This window comes from Lepisosteus oculatus, chromosome 14 (genome assembly GCF_040954835.1).
Source record: "Lepisosteus oculatus isolate fLepOcu1 chromosome 14, fLepOcu1.hap2, whole genome shotgun sequence".
NCBI lineage: Eukaryota > Metazoa > Chordata > Actinopteri > Semionotiformes > Lepisosteidae > Lepisosteus > Lepisosteus oculatus.
Window position 1 is genome coordinate 2,780,236 of NC_090709.1, and position 24,662 is coordinate 2,804,897.

The 24,662-nt window shown below is 39.6% G+C and overlaps 1 pseudogene; it reads left to right on the forward strand.

The window, feature by feature from the left end:
* Positions 1–24,662, forward strand: part of LOC102692793 (zinc finger protein 180-like) — a 123,655-nt pseudogene that overhangs the window by 90,767 nt on the left and 8,226 nt on the right.

Genomic DNA, 24,662 nt, shown 5'->3' on the forward strand with positions numbered 1-24,662 from the left:
TCACAAATTATAACAGCTGGACCTGTTAAGAGTTAAAATATTGTATGAAGTGATATTTGTTCCTATTTTAAGTCTTTGGTCCATTAATATAGACTGGTAATAAAGCTGGGATAAATGTTTCCTGAAACTTGAGCATGTCTGTAGAAGAGGCTCTGTATATTGTTTGATCCAATCATCCCTTTCTGTAGAGATGCAATGTTTTGTCATCAGGTTAATGCACTGCTGATCTCCTTTCTTGCAGTTGTGAGCAACAGAGATGAAAACTGAGAATATTTGCATGACAAGTCAATAGATTAATTAAGAAAAATGAAACTCTACAGCCTAAGGAAACAAACATTTTATCTATTTCTTTTTTTAAAACAATGATCGGGTGCCATTACCGGAAAGTATGGATGTAGATGCACTTACTACATCATAAGCATTGAAAAGTACTGATTTATTAGGTCCATAAAAACAATCTTTTAGTTGTGTTAATGATATATAATGTTTTATCTTGAATGAGCTGGATTTCCATTGATATAACAAGAAAATAAACATGAAAACATTCAGAATCTTAACAAATCCATTGGAGATGGAGTCTCAGGTTGTCACAGAATCCAGGGGAAATTTCCGCCTGGAAGAAAGTGCCCTTAAACATCTTGGGGTGCCATATCTTGTGAAGTATGGACAGTAGAGGCCTGGACCAAGGCTTGAATTGAAGCTAAACCCTTGGATATTAAACCTGAATCATCACATTTCTCGTATGTCTTAGTGACATAGGCGGTGCTAGAGAGGCTATATATAGGATTTAAGCAGTAAAAAAGAAGACTTCTTACAAACTGATTGCTAGCAAATAAGAATCTGATTGATCTTCACTTTACTGACATGCAGACGATATCTCTCTAAGCAAACAGCACAAACAGCAATGATATCTCTCTAAGCCTCCGAATGGTCAGAATTCATTGACTAATAGCTATTTCTATTCAGGTTTTCAACAGACACTTAGTTTGAAGACAGGGTAAAAATCCATAGTTTACCCCTTGTTATATAAAATGTTTTTCCCTTATAACTCTATAATCTGAAATCCTCTTTGATGCATAAACAGGCTAACCAGAGAATTATCCTGCATCATAAATGAACAGAATATGTTCTCACTAATATCATGCAGAAACGTGAATGAAAATCTACTTTCTATTCTAAACCTCCAACTAGGAGAGAATGCCTTTAGCCTGAGTATAGCACAATAAAGGAAACCTGAATTTTTTTTAATGTTCTTAAATTACAAGACTGCAATGTCTTTAAAACAAGGTTCACATTATTTAACTAGAATTTTATCTCCAGTTCTTCTTGTCTGACATGCCTCCTCTCTCTTCCTTCCTTCAGTTACCTCTCTCTTCTTTCTCTTTGTTTATATTTTATCCTGTGAATTTAGTCTGATGACAACTCTAATAAGGAGGTAATTTGAGTAAACCAAAAGATTCACTTTGTTCCTCTGTGCTTACCAGTTCTGCAGATTTGTAAACTAATATTTTTGAGACTCCTAACTTTATTTTAAGAGTCAACGTTAGCTTGAATTGCACCACTCCAGCCATTATGATATATATAAGTCTCTTTCCTAGCCCAGCACTCCCTCAGGCTAGATGAGGTAAAGTAGGAGGTAATTGTATCAGCAATGTTTATAGAAATTCACACCTGAAGAAGGCTCCACAGCCGAAATGTTGTTTTTCTTTCTTCTTTTTTTCAGCATGGAATAAACCTATTACTTGTTCCTTTGCAGCCTACACATGCTGACGCAGCTACCCACCTGAACTACTATGTTTAAAGGAATGTGTCTTTATCACTTGGTCCTGCCTCTCTCCTAGCCCAGCGCTCCTTAAGGCTGGTTGGAGCAGGAGGCGATTGTGCTGGGAGGCTTATCACAATGGCTCCTGGGGGACAGTCTGCGATGACTCCTGGGACCTGGCAGACTCTCAGGTGGTGTGCAGGCAGCTGCAGTGTGGGACGGCCCTCAGTGCCCCATGCCGGCCTCCTTCAGCCAGGGAACTGGACCCATCTGACTGGACGAGGAACTGTCTGGGGAACGAGTCGTCTCTGTGGGAGTGTCCTTCAGCAGGGTGGGGACTGCATGCCTGTGGATACAAGGAGGATGTGAGAATCCTGTGTTCAGGTAAGCGAACAAAAAAAAAAATCATCCATATTCTCGAATTCCACAACGTGGATATGGTTTGCATTTGGAGTGCTTAAATATATCCTGTTGAGGAAAATTCAATTCAATAAAATTTAGTTTTATTTGTATTTTTTCAATGGACATTGTCACAAAGCAGCTTTACAGATTTCCAGGCCTGAACCCCCAGTGAGCAAGCCTAAGGCGACAGTGGCAAGGAAAAACTCCCCTAGACTATAGTGGGAAGAAACCGTGAGAAGAACCAAGGCTCGAAAGGGGGAGCCTATTCTCCTCTGTTAATTAAAATGAACAGACATGGTGAAAAAGATAGTATTTTTATTTCAGTAATGTGTAGTGAGGTCCAGCAGTGTCTGGAATGTTCAGTAGTTTCCTTTGGTTGAAATTTCTCTGGGAAGTTGAGTTCGACAGGTAGAAGGAGCTGGATTCTGGGCCTCGGCTTCCTAACAGTCCACCTCAGAATGGATGGATAGACAAGAAATAAAGTATTAGTGAATGACAATGAAAACAGAAATTGGTAGGTTGCGTGGCTTGCTTTTCCTAAATATTTATACGAAGGCTAGACTGAACAAATGTTTTTAACCCAGATTTGAACACTGGGAGTGCGTCTTAATTCCACACATCTGCGAGGAGGCTATTCCATCATTGGGGAGCTCTATAAGAAAATGCTCTGTTGCCAGAACAATTCGTATTCCAGGAACAACTAGGTAACCTGCTCCTTGTGATTGAAGTGTACGAGAGGGATTATAAGGGACTAAAAGATCACTCAAATATTTTGGGCCAAGATCACGCAAAGCTTTGTAAAAAGAGACTAAGATATAGTTATGATACAGCTGGGAATGCACATATTCACATCCCAGCAAAAATAAGAAAGAAAGAAACTTTGGCATTGAACGTGAATTCCCCTCCACTAGTGAATGGGGATATATTCATCTCAGTGCTCTGCGCCTGGCTGGAGGCACTAACGGCTCTGGCTGGGTAGAGCTGCGGTACGAGGGCTCCTGGGGGACAGTCTGTGACTACTTCTGGGACCTGCAGGATGCCCAGGTGGTCTGCAGACAGCTGGGCTGTGGGGATGCAGTGAGTGCAGCAATAGAGGCCTCATTCGGACCAGGGAGTGGCGCCATCTGGCTGGACTGCACAGGCAGTGAGCTTCACCTGTGGGACTACTGTCACTCTGGACTGAATCAGAGTGACTGTCGACACAAGGAGGATGCAGGGGTTACCTGTAACGGTGAGGAGAGTCTTAGAACTGTAGATGAACAAAGTAGGAGATTGATGGAGAAGATACACTGTTACACATATTCTTTGACTGCTTAATATCTAACTGAACCAGCTAAGATCATCAGTCACAAGATCGGATGTTGTGTAGCCCTGTGTATGTGAACAGCACTAGACTTTAATTCTGAGCAAGACACCATTCATCCTGCAATCCTACATTTGACCTCAAGGAACACATGTAAAGATTTTTATTTTATTAAGACCACTCTGGATTCAGCTTGCTATAAAACCAAAGACAAAATAATGACAGTTCTTGTATCTCTTTTACAGGTTTGTCAGAGAGAACATCCAGTCCAGCAACAGCTACAGGTGAACAGAAATCCTCCTTGTCATTGATAACTCCTGTCTTTCTGTCTCTTCAGATTCCCAGTGTAGCTGTAATATCTCCTCTCCTCTCTCAGAGTGAAGATCAGTGTTTTCAGATTCCCATTGTAGATCTAGTGCCTCTCTTTCCCCTACGCACCTGATTCTGAAGCCATCATAGCACCGTATGGGAAATGGGGGAGGACAGAACATTCCATCTGTCGAAGCGTACATGAGCCCAAGAGCACCTCTCCTGGTCCCTGTTCATCCATTGTCTCTCTCTCTCTCAGGCAGAACCAGGACAACACCCCAGACACAGCCGCTGGGATGCCTGTCCGCCTCGCCCCTGGTCCTCCTGCTGCTGGGGGCTCTGCTCTTCGTGGTGCTGGCCCTGTTAGTGGGGTAGCGGATCCAGAACAGGAAGCTGAGGAAAGGTAGGGAGGGAACTCTCCATCCACATAGTGACCTCTAGTGGTCAGTTCTGTTACTCACATGGAACCGATATTTATATAATTACCGTGAGGAATAAACCTGGTAGAGAAAACCATTTGAAGTTTAAGAAAGATTATCAACAATTACAGATGGAGATGTCAGGAAATTTGGAAATCCAGAAGCATAACATTTATGTGCTCAAATGTCCAAAGAAGGTTTAGTAGTCAATGTTTGATCTTGTACTCCTCTCCCTGCATGTTAACCCTGAGTGTCTGTTTCCTCACACAGCCCTATCTAAGGGAGCACTCTCCCCCTATTATGATGCTGTCTACAAGGAAATAGAGTACAAACTGGCCAGAGAGGAAACCTACCGCGCTCCCAGGAGAGGTGAGTGGAGAGAGTCTTCAGGTGTGATTGATCTCCACCCTCTGAGGAAGATCTGAGGACTTAAAACTAGAATATCTCACTCAACTGGTTTCAGACAGTAGTTTTCTTTCTCAAGATGTGTGTTAAGTTAGGTTAAGAAAATCATCACATCGCTGTCCCTGTGCTGTCTTATAAAAAAAGTATGTTTTACTTTTAAACTTGTAGAGTTTTCTTTACACAAACACACACCCTGGCTTCTCTTCCAGTAGAGGACAATGAGGCTGCTGTCTGACTGCAGGTATTACTGATCTGTCCACCTGTACACAAGGAGATTCCTCTCTGACAAGCTGCCCTCTGGATACGATGATGAGGAGGACAGTGAGGGAGACCCAGCATCAGGTGAGGGGAGATGGAGTCAGGGGGCTCAGTGTGGGTGTAGGGGGTCTTCGGTCCATAACTCACTGTCACCTCAGAACAGGCTCACATTTAGAGAACTTGTGTAGAAAATCCTGAATTATACAAATATAACCATATGTGTTTGATACCTTGTAAAGTCTGCTCTTCAGTGTTTCCTCACACTAGCCTTATCTCAGCAAATCACAGATGCTGAGCAAAACTAGACCTGGTAGACAGGGTGCTGCTCTAATTGGTTTTGATAGAAAAGGAGACTGGGGAACAGCATGCTGTAATAACTGCCTTTCATATCAGATAAATCAGCGACCCTAGAGTTCTGGCTTAACTATACACCACAAAACATTTAAAATCACACTTTAAAATAACTTTGCAGCTATATGGTCAAAGTAAGTCTGAGTCCGGAAGTGTAAATTCTCTGTCTCTCTCTGTGGTTCAGGAGACTCGATAACCTCTCTGAAGGAGGAGATCTCAGAGTACTATGATGATGCAGTAACTGTACCTCAAACCCCAGATGCTTTTTCAGGTGAGTTATTTCAGTCCAGTCAAATGGGGAAACTCTGCACCAATCTCAGTGAGTCTGACTCTCTCTTTGATCTCAGCCTCTGAATACGGAGTCTGTGTTATCCTGCACCAGTCACATGAATCTGTCCAGCTCCTCTTTAGTTGCTCATAGTGTCACTCTCTCGCCAAATACAACCAACCTCTCTCCCCTGTCGTCCTTCAACATCTTATTTTAAAATTTAGGAATTGTTTTAAATATATCACTGAAGTGAATAGGATTAGAAATCAGGTTCCCTGATCTCCTATATTTAGTCTGGAATTTTAGTTCCAATGTGATGTTCAGTTAATCAGTGTGTTCTGAGGAGCTTCAGCAGTCCAGTGCTCTGGATGACTCAGTGCTCTGATATGTGTCACTGAATCTGTGCTCTTTGTGGTTCAGGAGAGCTGATGTCCCCTGTGACAGAAGAGGCCCCAGAGTACTATGATGATGCTGTAACTGTACCTCAGAGTCCAGATACCTTGTCAGGTGAGTTATTTCAGTCCAGTCCCATAGAGGAACACTGCACCAATCCCAGTGAGCCTGATTCTCTCTCCTCTCTCTGTGCACTGCACAGCTCATCACACAGAGTCTGGATTATAGGGCTCACATTACTGCTCTCTGTTCAAATACATCCGCACTGCCCTGTTGTCCCTCAACATCTTAGTTCAAGATCTAGGATTAATTTTAAATATATGACAGAAATGAATAGGAGAGGAAATCAGGTGTTTTAATCAGTTGATTGATGATGTTTAGTTAATCAGTGTGTTCTGATGAGGTCCAGCAGTCCTGCACTTTAGATGAGTCAGTGTTCTGATGAGTGACAGTGACACTGTGCTCTGTGTGCTTCAGGTGAGCTGATGTCCCTTGTAAAAGAAGATGCTCCAGAGTACTATGATGATGCCATCACTGTGCCCCAGAGTCCTGTGTCAGGTGAATTAAAATAAATAAGATTCTTGAGTTCACCCTGTACCCGCCCGCAGTAGACTTTGTCTTTTGAAATTACTCTAATAACTTAATTTTATATCTGCAAATAAACACTAACTGGAAGAGAAGAGGTCTCTGACAGGCCAGTCTGTGTCAGAATGACAGAGACATTACTGACCTGCTCTTCTGTTCACAGGGAGACTGCTCTCTGATGAGACACACTCTGGGTACAGTGATGTGGGGGACAGTGAGGGAGACCCCTCTTCAGGTAAAGGGGACTACAGCCAGGGGGCTCAGTATGGACGAGGTGGTTCAGGGATGGGGAAGATGACCCCCAGCAATCCATGTCGGTGACACTCTCATTCAAGACAAGGGGGCATCAGGCATTTTGGGATCAATATTCGGCATTGCAGGCTGAGAGACTGTACTGGTACAGGATTAGATCTCATAGATCAGAGTCTCGTTGAATCCCAAAAACTGACACACCCAGCCAATCAGATGTTTGTGATTGATCAGCTGCTGATCTATTATGAGATAGTGAGGTCTGGGCAGAGCAAAGCTCTGGATTCCCCAAGACTAGGAATTCTGTTCTCTGACTGCAGAGAGAATTAGTCCAGAAAATACTGTCAAAGGATTTCCTCACTGGTTTTAGAGCATTGGAACTTAAAAAGCATAATTGTAATCTGCACCGAATCACCAACTCTTCCTAAAAAATACAATTTGATTTGAAAAATGTGCTATTCAAGGCTTTTGACTAAATGATTGTAACAACTGTTCTGTATATTCCAACTCTTTCTCCACTAACAGCCATTTGTATCACATCAGATCATTCTTCAGATATATTCTATTGTTGCTTGTTGTTTGTTCTGCATGTTATGTTATATCAATAAATTGTATACTGTTTATTTAGAGTGGTTAATAAAAGATAGCCAGTACACTTGCAATTTAGTGTTACAATTTCCAATTGTTACAGCAAGTTAAGACATCCATTCACTATACTATTGTGACTGGAAATGTTGACAATAGCCAGGTGTATCTAGATTTTTTAAAACACTTCCAGTTCTCAGGGGCTTCAAAGAAAGGAGATGTATGCTGAGATATAGTGTGAGATTCAATGATCAAAGCAACCATAAAGTTTACCTTGTTTTACCTTAGTTAACTATGTTCGGGTAAATTATTAAGTGTCAATCAACAGTCCAGGAAAGGCAGAAGGTAAGAAATCCTTCTGTAGATCAACTGGAAGGACCAGGTTGGAGTTTAATATTTGAACCTCATTAAGAGAGCTTGCCATTCTGTTGTTTTTAGAAACTTTAATTTATTGTTTAGAGATTCTCTTAGCTAAACACAGCCTCTCCCAACTAGTGGGAGCAATTTTAGAACAGGGGTATAGGCTGCCATTGATTTTGTGGCATCCGTGTTCATAAAGAGAGAGATTTAACTGTAGGTCATATTCTGTTTGATTTTTAAAAAAGCGGCTACTGTATATCTCTTCTTTTGGCCTGTGTAGGTGTTCTGTAAAAGTTAAATACTTGGTGACACTTTGTGGTTTCTCTGGGTGGTTAAGATGTATTTGTTAAAAACACCTTGTTAGTAAATTTGTACAATTTGTGTGTGATGTATGTTTATTCTGTGTGTTGTTTAGTGTGAGTATTGTCATTGTTAACAAATATTTAACTCATTGTGTCTGAAATATAACTTGCTTTCCCAAAGCTGTACCAAAGAACAAAGAACTCATCTGCCTTTAACTATACCAAGAGCTCGGGTATATTCTTAGCAAAATTTTAACAATTTTTACAAGGTGGGGGCTATGATTTTTTTAATTATTAATTTATCTACTCTGTCATTTCTGATATTCACTATTTTCATAACCCCTATTTGTAATTTGTAATATAATTTTAGTATTTAGTATAAAGTATTAATTTTGGGATACTATCTATTTCTAGCATTGTTTATAGGCAATTAATTCCTATAGGTTTTAAAATCGCACATATACAATAAAAAAATGCATACTGTACCCATGATTAAAAATTGACTTACTAAACCAAAAATATCAGCTTAGAGTGTCGACCCTGTCCATCAGCTGCCCACTGCCTGTCTCTTGTCTCTCTGTCAGGTGTCCCCCACACTTGCCTGGAGTGGACAGGGTCCTGCCCACACTGCCCTCTGAAGAAGGAGCCCCTGCCCCAGACAGGACTGACTATGATGATGTTGGGGACGAGTCTCAGGGAAGGGATGGGTTCTGTGACACTGACAGGGCTGTCTGGGAGAAGCTCCTCCTGCAGGTCTAGACACAGATTAGCTTCACCAACAGAGTCACACAGTCTTTGAGCAGCTCTGAGCACTGAGACTGTCTGAGACTGTCTGTGACCTGAGTCCACTTCACTCTTCTGTTACCACACTGACACTGTCTGTGATCTGAGTTCACTTCACTCAACTGTTTCCACACTGACACTGTCTGTGACCTGAGTTCACTTCACTCAACTGTTTCCACACTGACACTGTCTGTGACCTGAGTCCACTTCACTCCATTGTTTCCACACTGACGCTGACTGTGACCATAGTCCACTTCACTCCACTGTTTCCACACTGACGCTGTCTGTGACCTGAGTCCACTTCACTCAGCCGTTTCCATACTGTCCTCAGTGTCTGTGTCTACAGTACCTGCAGCTTGTGTTTTAGAAAAGGGAGGCTTGAACTTCCCATTTCTCCTCAGTCTTTCTTCTTTTTTTATTTTGATGTTTTAGAAATTAGAAATAAAACCATTCATTGCTGTACAATTCTGAATGTACCACTTTTGATGGTAACATTTTTTTATAAATGTTATTAAAATGATGTTTTGCAATAAACTTTTTAAAACCATTTTTGTTATCTGTGTGTTATTTCTAATGTATGATATTAAAAGTAACAATAAAAAATTAAGGAGCCCTTGGCCACTCAAAGTGATAATATCCACCCCACAGGAAGAGGAAATGTTAATGTTTATCAACGTAGTCATATAAATTGATCTACACAAAGGACACTGTAGACAAAACCAGACACAACATGAGACAACCTGGTATTGAAATTTCCCTACAAGAAGGCACAGAATCCCAAAATCTAAAACTTCAGAAATGTTATAACTACAGATATCTATTAAAGCATCTGGATTCAAATGACAGGAACACAGGAGAGTTAAAAGTTTGCTCAAACAATACACACTTTGATGAGTGTGACAAACTGACATTACAAAACTCATGATCATGATAGAACGGGCCTTTTAAACTCACTTCCTAAAATAATGTCAGAATGTTTTTGGAGTTAAGGAGGAAACTGGAGCACCTGGAGGAAACTCATGCAAACATGGGGACACATACAAACTCCACACAGATAGCACACAGGTCAGGAATGAAATACAGGGCTCCAGCACTGCATGGTAGCAATGTTAACCACGTTGCCACCTGTAAAATTAATATCATTTGTGAAGAACTAAGAGATTGTGTAAAACAATATTCTATATATTTTCACTCTGGACCTTTAACAATGTATTTAACCTTTTGTCTGCAGAAAATGTTAGGCTGCGAGCTTTTGGGGGGAAAAGAGTTTTCCAAATTAAATGAAATTAGCAATTATTAACAGAATATATTTCAACACAATAATAACATATGCAAATATTATTTAATGATTTGAGTTTTATAATGCTGATACAGTAATTGTGTTTGAAAAGGTGTTTTCAATCCTGTTACTGTTATTTACATATGTTTTTAGCACCAAAACCAGACAATAACAGTTCAGTTTCCAGTAAAGAATCCAGTTGCTACACCACACAAGTCTTTCCCACTTCACTCTGCAGCTCTACACTATATTCTCACCAGTGAGGAAGTTAAAGAGACTGTTTTTAAACACACTGACCTTACAGCTCCAGTTTTGTGTCCATTTTTTCTTTTATTTCTCCAATCACTTCACAGGGAAGCAACTTAGACCACTTGTATCCACCTCCAGGAAGTAAGGGTACGTAATTGCAAGGGTATCAATTATTAGAAAAAAAGCTCTAAAATACCTTTCAAGCTGCACAGTGAGCTGCAATTATTCCCTCTTCCAAGGAGGACTGGGATAGAAAATCACCAATTCAGAATATTTTGTCCACTTCCAGAGAGCCTGCACATTTAATCAGGAGGGTTACAGTTCAGAGTAGAAAGAAATGCGCAGAAAGCACCATCGTTCCTGAGGCCGGTTAGCTCAGGTGGTTAGACCATGGTGCTAGTAACACCAAGGGTGCAGGTGCAATTCCCATACTGATCAGGAGAGCTTCTTCCCTTCTGCCAAAACCCTTTAATCTTTCTTTGGTAAAATATGATGCAAACACCACATACTGCAGACAAACGAGAGTGTTGCAGGTAAAGAGGAATGTGTCCAAATATTTTAAGAGTTTCTTATGTGGAGCACAGAAAGTGTTAGTATTTGCATAAGTGAGGCTTTCAAATCATGAAGAAGATTTCGTGAAGAAGCTCTCCGTGAAGAAGCTCAAATCCAGCCTATTAAGATTTAGGACCAGCTGATTGGCTCATTACGTCGGTGAAGATAGCCAATCAGAGAACTTAGATGTAAAAAGTATGTCTGAATGGCGGTTTATTAGCCTTTTAAGACAGGAATTTGGGGCTCAATCCTATATGGGGGTGTGTCTCGTTTCTGTGTTCAAACCCCGAGATTGCACTCAAGGTGGGGATGAAGTGTGTTGTGGCAAATGTGATGTCAGATCCACTCCCTTTCCAGAGCCAACCTGATATAAATTAAATCTTTTGTATGATCGAAGATCCTTGTGCGATGAAATTGCTCCTGGTGGTGTGTGTACAGTAAGAGAGAAGGTTTGTGTTTTTGATACTGTGTCAGAATGGCTGATAACTTCTTGTTATTATTATAATATTTTTACAACAGGAAACATTTCTTGTGCATTGTTATTCTTATTACAATGAAAACACCAGCACTTTCTCTAAACTAATTCAACTGACCCCCTCTAAATGCTATAGTCTGAAAAATCGCCAAAACACAATGTATCCATACCAAACCTGACACTGATGTGGCTGTCTCTATTCTAATTGCATCTCTGACATAAAAATTTGAATGACTCAAAACTTCCTTCATCTTAACTGTGACAAGACCGAAGTCATGCTTATTGGTACCCCCCATCAACTTCGTAAAGCCAGTCCTGTAACCCTATCTGTAGATGGCTCTGTACTTGAGCTTCAATCAAAATTGAAAACCCTTGGGGTTATATTCGATTCTGGCTTAACAATCGACCCACAAGTACAGCATTATGTCAAAACATCTTTTTTTCACCTTAGAAATATAGCAAGACTACGCCCTATGCTATCATTAACTGTGGCTGAAAAGCTGATCAACATATTTGTATTCTCTCGAATTGACTACTGCGGTGCTCTACTCGCTGGGGTATCTAAATCTACTCTGAACAAACTGCAGTTATGTCCAAAATTCAGCAGCCAGAATCCTGACCAGGTCTTGTGCAATGCCTCCAGTGTTCACATTACTCCTATCCTGGAGTCCTTGCACTGGCTTCCGGTCAAATTCTGCGTAGACTTTAAAATCCACATGCTCACCTATAAGGCTCTACATGGCTTGGCACCTCAATACCTGTCTGAACTATTATCACCCTACTCCCCACCTCGCAACCTCTGTTCTTCAAATTCTGCCCTCCTTACTGTCCCCCAAGCCCGTCTACATTGTATGGGCGACAGGGCCTTCTCCTGCTATGCCCCCAAGTTCTGGAACTCTTAGCCCAAGGATATCAGAGAGTCACCTTCTTTAAACTCCTTCAAATCCAGACTCAAAACCTTCTTCTTCAGAAAAGCCTTTACTTAACTGGTTCCATTCTTCACCCCTCTGCTCTTCTTAGTACCACCTTCCACGGTCTCCTACAGATGCAGCCATTCAAAGTGAGCGGTACAGACACGTATCGCAGGTAATTGGCTGCGGTATCGCGTATCATGACGCGGTGCGTGATTGGTTGACCGACAGGGGCACTCGTGGTCCGTTGGTCTGTCGTAGAAAGACTTACTGTAAATGTCTTTACTGTGCCCGTTGTAGATATTGAATTTTACAACTGAAGGGAAATCTTAGTAGCTGAGCATAAAAAGAATAGGAGCATACTGTAACGCGTGTGAAGGCCATAAACGATATTAATTTTGGAACGTAAACATACAGTATATAGCTGGTCTTGGTACTTTAAAGAAAAAAATACACACCAGTATTCCATTTCTCCCTAAACATTTTAAGCTTAGAAGTCTTTAACTAACGTGATACCGGAGTCAACAAGCATACTTTTAGAATTTGATTAAAAGGGAATATAATATGGAATCGCGTATCTAAAGAATTTAATAACGGTATGATTATATTTGTGTGCTACGACAGAGCTGTGTAGGGCTGTTACGCCTGCCTGTTCATCCAAGCTGTCTTGTAGCCTACTGGTCTAAGTGTGTGATTAACAATGCACAGGTTGTGTGTTCAAATCCAGCTGGTGCTGGACTTTTCTTTTAACAAACATTTCTTCGAAAAAATAGAATAGCGATATTATGGACAATCAATTGACTTTTATATTTCAAAATATCGCAACATGATCGATTCTAAGTCATTTTTGATAACAATGAATAGTCACCTTATTCCCTTCTGGCAGCGGTTCCTGCTTCTATTGTGTGTGTGTGCAACAGAGTAAATTTTTATAGAGAAATGGAGGCTGGACAGTATGCATTACAATATAAACATTTATATTGATTTAAATCGTGTTCTGATTTAAATCCCAAACGAGTGTTTAATTATATGTGTTTTTTAATCATAATCAGGCTAATGCATTTCTACATTTTCTGTATGAACCAGCTTAGAGGTTCATACAGAAAGACAGCTTGTGTTTAAATTGAGTGTAAGGTAATTTATGCTTCTAAAGTCATGGTCAGCATTTATTATTGTACTGTGCTGTAAACGTTTTCTGTGCCCAGTCACATTATTTTATAGCGTTTTTATTGCGTTATTAAATCCGGTGGCGTTGTGTGTTAGTTTCCTGACTCCCATGTCACATGGTCTGTGATTGAAACCCATGGAACTATGACATTATTTTTTAACAAACATTTCTTTGAAAAAATGAAACGTTTCCCTTGGTCAGTACATACTGTACGTTCAGTATATCATTCATTAAGACCGTTTCGTAAAGTGAACTTGGTTACAACTTCTACATTAGATACTCAAACAAGTACATAACTCTTAGGAATTAAATTGATATCAACTGGTTGGGATAACAATTGAATTCTCGAGCTGTAATGCATTGAAGTTGAATACTCATCATTTCTTTGGGGATTCAGATCTCCTGCGGGCACAAAGAAACAGTTGCAGGCTGTTGCTGTCCAATCCGCGCTCTCTGGCTCCGTGCCAGGCTGTGCTGTGCGGCTTGCGACGGTGCGCTGCTGATGCTCATTGTTGGCATTAACTAGCAAAGTTTGTGCACAGGAGAAAAGATGACTGTGGGTCCCAGCAAGTCAGGAAGAGGACCGGTTCGTTCCTGATGAAGAGCTAGTTCTGAATAGTGATTCAGCTTTCCACAGTTCCGACCTGTTCACGAGGCCTGCTGCTGGTTACTCTCTGGCAACCTCCACTCTAGACTCTTAGAACAAAGGAAAGTTCTGGCACTCGGACACACTGGCCGTTCCGTGGTTGTCCGGGCTGAGTCTCAGGATGGTCAGGAAGCGCGCTGCGAGAATGTCCTGCCCTTGGGATTCTCCTTTGAATTCCCTTTAGAATTGTTGAATCTGAATCTTGTAGGCTCTCTGTGTTGCCTGTTTTTACCTGGAGGAACTTCAGCTCATTGATTGGCTGAAAGTTCCATGGGCATCAGAGTCCCACGTGGGTTACTCGGCCCTACCAGTCCCTGATTGGTTGATCAAGGTGAGATATGAGTCACTTAGTCCTGACACTTAGTAATACAGTCCAGATGTCCAACTGGCACTCCCTAGATAGATAAGCGCCAATGGATGACCATTGATCATGATAGCCAGGCTTAGCTAAGTGCATCCCCCTTTGGGAGCTGTCTTTTATCAAAGGAACCCTAAATGAGCCTGCATGGTTTCTCTGTGGCTGCACCAAAGAGATGAACAGAGAAATGAGGCCTAACTTGGGAAAGCTCAGAAACACTTAACTCTGCCTTATTAATAAGCCTCGCCGCTACAAGAGGGTAAACTGGGATGGGAGGAGGGTTTGGTTTTGCATAAGGGGCAGAAGATTTCCCTTGTAAGGATGGTATCAAAAACAATCTTAAGTGGTGAGAAAGCTGTGCTCAATGTATTTAAGGGAGTTAAAAGTAAAAGGAGATGCTTCATATTGCTTGACTAATTTTAAAAACTAAGTTATAAATGCAAATGCTCCCTTGGTGCGCTGCTCTGGTACGCCGGGTCTTACACAGTGCCTGTCGGGAGTAAGCGTTACAATATACATACCCAACACTGCTTGTACCCATCTGTCATGCAAATAAAACACCTTCAGTGCTTTTATACAGTATATCGCCTTTAAACACATATATTTAAACACACGTTCACGATTTAAATCAAAACGCGATTCAAATCAATAAAAATGTATATTTTGTAACGCATAGGTGACTATTCATTGTTATTAAAAAGACTTAAATTCGATCATGTCGTGATATTTAGAAATATTAATTTGTTTGGTGCAAGTGAGGTTTTATTTAATCTCTGACCAAGGGAAACGTTTCATTTTTTCAAAGAAATGTTTGTTAAAAAATAAAGTCATAGTTCCATGGGTTTCAATCACAGACCATGTGACATGGGAGTCAGGAAACTAACACACAACGCCACCGGATTTAATAATGTAATAAAAACGCTATAAAATAATGTATCTGTCCCACTCAGAATATCCACAGATCAGTTTGCTACCAGCAATCAAACAAAAAAAATGGAAAGAATTGTCTCCTCCTGATTAGAACCTTTCTTACTGTCTTATAATTTATCAGGCTACCTTTTAATTTCCACTGAGAGAAGGAAGTCACTTGTCATGCAGCTATTTTATTCTTCATTGCACAATATGCTCTAAGTTAGCAAATGAAACATGAACACTTATTGAAATAAATCAAGAATATGATTAACATGAATGTATAAACATCCAAACTATACTTTATCACATTTAATTATTGTTTACATCTTCCGCCTGAGAACAGTCACCCGTTGCTACCCAACGCGGAAACACAGCCACTAACTAGCAAAGAGAGGACATTAGCTAGCCAATATGATAAAGAAATAAATGATTATTTTGTTTATTTCTTTTGCACATTTATTTGAACATTTCCATCGATTGTACAAGCACTTGGAAACTGTCCAATCCCTAGTTCACCAAGCATTTACCGGTCTGGCGCAGGTCTGTGTCTTCTAGGATATAATGCCAGCGAACTCTTGTTTTTATGTCCACTATAACTACGCTGGGCAAACGTTCTGAGGTCAAATTCTTCCAGCACGGGGGTACCTTTAAAGCGGAGACGACGGCACCGACATTTTTTGGCGCGCCTTCTCTTTAAAGCCCTGGCCAAATATGAAGACAATAAATAATTTCCTAAGATACGCGATTAAAAAATAAATAAATAAAAATTTGAATCTCCTGCGGAACACATTCCATAAGAATCAGCGGTTTTACAGTATATATCGCCTTTAAAGGTGGCTTCTCAAAACGCTTTACGGGATAAAAACAACCAGAACAGCAGCAACAACAATATTGTATTTCATTGCACTTTGAAAACCAAGTAATAACTTAACTATACAGTACGTGCAAACGTTTCGTATGTTGCTGTGGTGAATGCCTGCGTACCCATAAGTATCTTATTTGCCTTGAGTCTGTCTACAGTATATCTGTCCCACTACCCCACTCTCTCCCTCAATTCAATTTAATTCAAGGTGTTTTATTTGCATGACAGATGGGTACAATTCTTGTTGGGAATGTATACTTTGATATTTACACCCGGCGGGGCACCGAGGGAGCGTCTGCATTTATAACTTGGTTTTTAAAATTAGTCAAGCAATATGAAGCATCTCCTTTTACTTTTAAGTCCCTTAAATACATTATGCACAGCTTTCTCACCATCCTTACACAAAGCAGAAACTGTCCGTTGACTCACAGTACAAGTGGAAAGATTACAGATTTTAATCGTCTTTAATTTTGTCTTTAATTTTGCCTGTGGAGTGTATCTTATTAAGCTCTAAATTGCATTTTGAGCGCGGTTTTTTACTTTTTTTTAATTGCATTTTGGGCGTGGACAGGACATACAAGGGTTAATGAACTGAAATTTAAAATAGTACTCTTTAGGTGTGAGGGTAGGAGTGGACCGCAGCAGGCATAATCAGCAAACCAGGAAAACAAAGAACAGGACAGGGGAGATGTGTATCCAGAAAGTGAGTGATCAGAAAAAGGAAATGGTGTAAATGTATTTAAGGGACTTAAAAGTAAAAGGAGATGCTTCATATTGCTTGACTAATTTTAAAAACTAAGTTATAAATGCAGACTCTCCCTCGGTGCGCTGCTCTGGTGCGCCGGCTCTTACACAGTGCCTGTCTGCCGTAAGCGTTACAATAAACATACCCAACACTGTTTGTACCCATTTGTCATGCAAATAAAACACCTTGAATTGAATTTTAATTCAGGCGAGAGGGGGGCGATACTAAAGCCAATACTGGCTCAATACCCTCAATGGGCTTTGACGTGCTAATGCGTTGGTTTAACAGTCCGGGTGTGGCAGGCTTCCAATGTCAACTCGACTCGATTGGAAGACAATGAACGTATTTTGTGATATTTAGAAATATAAATTTGTTTGGTGCGAGTGAGGTTTTATTTAATCTCTGACCAAGGGAAACGTTTCATTTTTTCAAAGAAATGTTTGTTAAAAAATAAAGTCATAGTTCCATGGGATTCAATCACAGACCATGTGACATGGGAGTCAGGAAACTAACACACAGCGCCACCGGATTTAATAACACAATAAAAACGCTATAAAATAATGTGACTAGGCACAGAAAAAGTTTACAGCACAGTACAATAATAAATGCTGACCATGACTTTAGAAGCATAAATTACCTTACACTCAATTTAAACACAAGCTGTCTTTCTGTATGAACCTCTAAGCTGGTTCAAATCCCAAACACTCGTTTGGGATTTAAATCAGAACACGATTTAAATCAATATAAATGTTTATATTGTAACGCATACTGTCCAGCCTCCATTTCTCTATAAAAATTTACTCTGTTGCACACACACACAATAGAAGCAGGAACCGCTGTCAGATGGGAAGATATGTTCAAAATATCGCAAATATCGATCATGTTGCGATATTTTGAAATATAAAAGTCAATTGATTGTCCATAATATCGCTATTCTATTTTTTCAAAGAAATGTTTGTTAAAAGAAAAGTCCAGCACTAGCTGGATTCAAACACACAACCTGCCAGTTAGCAGTCACGCACCTATACCAGTCGGCTACAAGACAGCACACATGAACATGCAGGCGAAACAGCCCTAGACAGTCCTGTCGCAGCACACGAATACCGTTATTAAATTCTTTAGATACGCGATTCCATATTATATTAGCAGAAAAGCTTAAAACTACCACTTTTTCACACGCTATTTCACATGCAAGTTAAATACTTCGATGCTTAAAATCGTTAGGGAGAAATGGAATACCGGTGTGTATTTTTCCGATTCCTGGAATCTGACTGGCTGACACCCCTCTGAAGTGGTTCCATAAAATCTGGTATACGGAAAAGAAAGCGTTGATAAATACAAGTGTCTTTTAATACACTCTTTGCTGTGCTCTTGAGGATCCTTGTGATATTTTAAGCTCTAGTTAAATGATAGGTGTCGCATTTTAAATCATTTTCATAGTTAGAAATTATGAAACGCCCTGTTAAAAGCAAGGAAGTTTTTATGCCCGTTGAAGTAAAACAAAATGCCTGACAAAGTATGGCTTGGACAGATTCCAAGTGCTTGTACAAAAGTGCTAAAGAAATTATACTTTGAGTATACAGCTTGTCCAAAGTCATCCATTATTAATACTATTAGTAATATTTTCAGTAAAGGCTTTGATGCATAAATATTTCTGATAAAGGTAGGTTGTGTACTGTTGTCCAACTGAGCAATCTTGCTTTCATAAAATATACCAACATTTTAATGACTGATGATTAACATGCTGTAATACACAGTTCAAAATTAAAGGCTCAAATGCTGTACATGAGAGGTTAAGCTCCCCCTGGCGGTTTTACAAGGCGACGCCGGATAGTTAGTCACGTGACACACGTGAAATGCGTGATACCGCGACACGCCCGCCGGGGTATGCCGCGAAATACCTCACCCATTTTGAATAGCTGCATCTGTATATTGTTATTGTTGTATTGTTGTAATTGTAATTGTGTCTTATCTTGTGAATTCTTCTTATTTATTGTTGTAGTCTTCTTATTTATTGTTATTGTCATTCTGTAAAGCGCTGTGAGAAGCCACCTTTAAAGGTGCTATATAAAATAAAGTTTATTTTTATTATTATTATTATTATTATTATTATTATTATTATTATCAATATGAGTGACACTAACAAAACAGGAAGAAAACCTGGAAATCCACAGGGTTTATTTTCAACTGCAAAAATGTGCTTAAAGAGAAGTTGACAAAAAACCTTACATACGGATGCAGCCATTCAAAGTGAGCGGTACAGACACGTACCGCAGGTATGATGACACGGGGTACCGCGGTGCGTGATTGGTTGACCGACAGGGGCACTCGTGGTACGTTGGCCCGTTGTAGATATTGAATTTTACCACTGAAGGGAAATCTTAGTAGCTGAGCATAAAAAGAATAGGAGCATACTGTAACGCGTGTGAAGGCCATAAACGATATTAATTTTGGAACGTAAACATACAGTATATAGCTGGTCTTGGTACTTTAAAGAAAAAAATACACACCAGTATTCCATTTCTCCCTAAACATTGTAAGCTTCGAAGTCTTTAACTAACGTGATACCGGAGTCAACAAGCATACTTTTAGAATTTGATTAAAAGGGAATATAATATGGAATCGCGTATCTAAAGAATTTAATAACGGTATGATTATATCCGTGTACTGCGGCAGGGCTGTGTAGGGCTGTTTCGCCTGCTTGATCATGTGAGCTGTCTTGTAGCCTATTGGTCTAGGTGCGTGACTACCAACTGGCAGGTTGTGTGTTTGAATCCAGCTGGTGCTGGACTTTTATTTTAACAAACATTTCTTCGAAAAAATAGGTAAGCGATATTATGGACAATCAATTGACTTTTATATTTCAATATATTGCAACATGATCGATATTTGCGATATTTTGAACATATCTTCCCTTCTGACAGCGGTTCCTGCTTCTATTGTGTGTGTGTGTGCAACAGTAAATTTTTATAGAGAAATGGAGGCTGGACAGTATGCGTTACAATATAAACATTTATATTGATTTAAATCGTGTTCTGATTTAAATCGCAAACGCGTGTTTAATTATGTGTTTTTAATCATTATCAGGCTAATGCATTTCTACATTTTCTGTATGAACCAGCTTAGAGGTTCATACAGAAAGACAGCTTGTGTTTAAATTGAGTGTAAGGTAATTTATGCTTCTAAAGTCATGGTCAGTATTATTGTACTGTGCTGTACTGTGTCACATTATTTTATAGCGTTTTTATTGCGTTATTAAATCCGGTGGCGCTGTGTTAGTTTCCTGACTCACATTATTTAAACTGCGACACTGATCATTCATCTCTAAATAAACTTTATTTTATATAGCGTTTTAAGCGAATAGGTAATTAGATTGCTCATAAACCTAATCACTTTTTCTACATAAACACAGCGTGATTGCTCTCTGAAAATGCTTTTCCTTTATTTTTAAAGTAGGCTCAGATTTCAACTATAGATCGTATTATTATAAACTTTCTTGGAAAAATGTATTTTATGTAAACCATGTTTGCTATTAATTCATTTAGGGCTAAAATACGTTCATTGTCTTCCAATCGAGTCGAGTTGACATTGGAAGCCTGCCACACCCGGACTGTTAAACCAACGCATTAGCACGTCAAAGCCCATTGAGCCAGTATTGGCTTTAGTATTTAGCATTTAGTATATTGTAACGCTTACGGCAGACAGGCACTGTGTAGGAGCCGACGCACTAGAGCAGCGCATCGAGGGAGCGTCTGCATTTATAACTTAGTTTTTAAAATTAGTCCAGCAATACGAAGCATCTCCTTTTACTTAGTGCCTGAGCATACTGCAACGCGTGTGAAGCCCATAAACGATATTAATTTTGGAACTTAAACATACAGTATATGGCTGGTCTCGGTACTTTAAAGAAAACATACACACCAGTATTCCATTTCTCCCTAAACATTTTAAGCATCGAAATCTTTAACTAACGCGATAACGGAGTCAACAAGCATACTTTTAGAATTTGATTAAAAGGGAATATAATATGGAATCACGTATCTCAAGAATTTAAAGACCAGACAATCGCAAACTCGTTTTCAATAAAATTATTTTATTCATTCAGCAGTTTGTGAGAGGGACATCCAGCAGGGAGAGACACACACACCGGTTTTCATTGACAAAATTGTTTTTTTTCAATTTCCCTTGTCTAACAGGAATGTTTTGTTTGTGGACAGACTGTTAGACAAGAGGAAAAGACCGCCTCCTCCTACGAAGCATTTCGTTGATCCGATCACGAATTATTTTCCAGTCGTACGCAGCAAGGGTTGAGAATCTCCGATTCACCATCGTACTAATTGTTTCCCGGAGATTGCAAGGCAAGGCACTTTTGCCTCTGGACCCATCGAAATTTACAGACGTGGTCCACCCCCAGTAAAGTCACAAGATTTCGAAACACGAGGGTGGCGTAGCGGTCGGCTCTTGCTTTCCCGTCTATGCCGATGCACTGCAAGTACAACCCCCCCTCCATCTCCTGGGTGATGGGTAGCAGTTGGACATCTGGGAGAATTATTCGTCCCACAGGCATCTGTGAATTCCGCTGTGCTTCCTGGGGGGAGATAGCCGGCGGGGACAGCATCAACAGATTCCTGCGCGGTGGTGAACTGAGAGGCCGGGATGGAGTGTCCTGAGGCGGTGTGTGCTCTGCGGGGGGCAGAGCTTCCGCCAGGCATTGCAGCCTGCGCGGCGGGGAGAGGCACTTTTCGGGAGACAGCTGCTCAACTGTTTGACTGCTGGAACTCTAGCCTCCCAATCCTCCCCAGTAATGCATCGTAATGCTCCCGCTGCTGCTGAAATGTCTCCATACAGGTGCTGCTTCTACAGGTTGGCACCCTGGCCAGTGGCCGAGAGCAGAGACCCACGGCCTGTGGCAAAATAACATAATTCATGTAAGAAATAAAGTCACACAGTAGTACTCATCAGTCGCGGAACAGAAGTCAAAATAAACTTTTCTTTTTTTCCGTCTTACCGCTTTCTTTTTTACTCTCCTGGTGGTAGATCGTTTCGTCCGTGCGGTGTTTTCTTGAAGAACAGGCTACGAAGAAATAATTATAATTGAATTTAAAATTCAAAACGGCAATAATACCTTGTAATATGCGCTGTAATCGTGTATTTCAGATGAAGTCTGCTGTATTTGCTTACCCTTCGCTCTTTGGAAGCTGGGGCAGCAGAAGCACCCCGTCTATTCCCGTAAAACGCCTTGGTCTCCATACTGTACTATGGTCGCTGTAGTGCAGGTTCGCAGTTTTTTTTTTTTGTGATGGGAGCTCACCCAATCCCTTGGTGTCTTTTATGCGTCACACATATTGTTTTTCAGCGCCATATATTTCATGGATATTATGGATAATGGATGGATATCTTAGTTATCTTTCTAGTTCACAGGTTTGCATGCATAATTTAATTTTGAAAGCCACTGAGACATCAGGTACTACTGTTGTATTTATGAAAAAAGAAACAAAACAAAAAACATACTAACAACTGTGCCATCCTACTCCTTAGTTAATACATTTTATTATTCATAAACAGTTAACATTGTTAGCAAAATATTTTGAATTATATTTAACCTTATTTTTTCTTTAGTTTTGTATTTAACTTATTATATGATAGTCAGACTTAATGTATATTAATGTATATTTGAACAATGAAAATATATTTTTACAAGATTTTACATTAAGCACTTAAAATTAATATGGTTAATAATAGTAAACTGTAACATGCTGTAACAAGATCGGTTAAACTGCGAAGAAAATGCTTTCAGAGAAAATGTTTCAGGTGTGAAGAACATAGATCTCCAATGCAATTTCAACCAAACCTGTTCCCACACACCCCGCCCCCACTACCATTAGAATATACACAAACATTTTAGCGTTTCATTCTGAGCAGAAGACCCTCACACCTGAAGAGTGCTGGCTGTGACGAATTAAACCGGTTTTACAGGTTTCAATCACAGACCATGTGACATGGGACTCAGTAAACTACAGTAACACCGTATTTGATAACGCTATAAAAACGCTATAAAATAATGTGACTTGGCACAGAACAAGTTTACAGCACAGTACAAAAATAAATGCTGACCATGACTTTAGAAGCATAAATTGCCTTACACTCAATTTAAACACAAGCTGTCTTTAGCCCTCTAAGCTGGTTCATACAGAAATGTAGTGATCCAGGCTCAGAACACACAGCTTCATTAGCGAATACATATGGAGGACAACTAAAGAAGACGTTTTACAGAGGATGGATTTTTAGAAACATCCCATCAGACATCCCATCATATTCACAACGTGAAATCTAGAAAATAATATTACGTAACCAAAATCGGCAATATGGAAACAGAACCTGTGTAATTGTTGATAGATGATGTACTCGTAACATTTTTTCAAGACGAACTACAACATTTAAAAAATGACTTGTATGTACTTGATATCTCTAATCAATCCACGGGTCCCAGCACAAAACGAAACTAAAACGTATACCGTTTGGCGCTTCTTATTAGTTGCTCAAAAGTAATTTGACTGTATGAAATGCATAATATAAACCTAGAAACATATACGTGAGCAGTACTTAAGCACTGTAGTATCGGTGTTAAGACATACCTCTCAAATACTGTAAATCAAGTTAAAAATATCTCAAGACCAATTCTGGTCATAATGAAACCATGCAAGGGAGTTTTTATGTCCGTTGCAGTTCTTTTGCAACATGAATATAATTATATCGTTATTAATTTCTTGAGATACGCGATTCCATATTATATTCCCTTTTAATCAAATTCTAAAAGTATGCTTGTTGACTCCGGTATCACGTTAGTTAAAGACTTCGAAGCTTACAATGTTTAGGGAGAAATGGAATACCGGTGTGTATTTTTTTCTTTAAAGTACCGAGACAAGCCATATACTGTATGTTTATGTTAAGATTTCCCTTCAGTGGTAAAATTAGATATGAATATTCAATACTTAAACGGGCACAGTTAAGACATTAAATATAAATATACATATTGTATACAGTACAGTTTGCATACGGTAATATGTTTATGTTACGCGATTAAAAAATAAATAAATAAAACTGGAAGGTCCAGCACCACCATTATGTTTATATGGTTGTTTTTGTTGGTTGGTTGTTATTATGGTTATTAATTATACGATCTATAGTTGAAATCTGAGCCTAAATAAAAAGAAAAAGCAAGTGATTAGGTTTATGAGCAATCGAATTACTTATTCGTTTAAAACGCTATATAAAATAAAGTTTATTATTAATTTGCTGGACAGAGCGGTGAACATTATTATGCATAAGACAAAGATAACGATCCTGATCAGTTTAGAAATCTGTGTACGCTGTAAGGTTTTTACTTCTTAAACTTTTAAAATACACGTTTTGAATAGAAAGAAATCCTCTTCCTGGTACAGTATGTATAGCAAACCAGCACGTCTTTTTTCTCCAATCAGAGGGGTGTCAGATAGTGTCAGCGAATCACCATTCTGCGTTGGGTAGCAACGGGTAACTGTTCTCAGGCGGAAGATGTAAACAGCTTAATGTTCGTGTTAAATATTTTTTTTAAATTCAATTAAATGGGCACAGTTAAGACATTAAATATACATATACATACTGTATACAGTACAGTTTGCATACGGTAATATGTTTATGTTACGGGATTAAAAAATAAATAAATAAAAATGAAAAGTCCAGCACCAGCTGGATTCGAACACACAACCTGCCAGTTGGTAGTCACGCACCT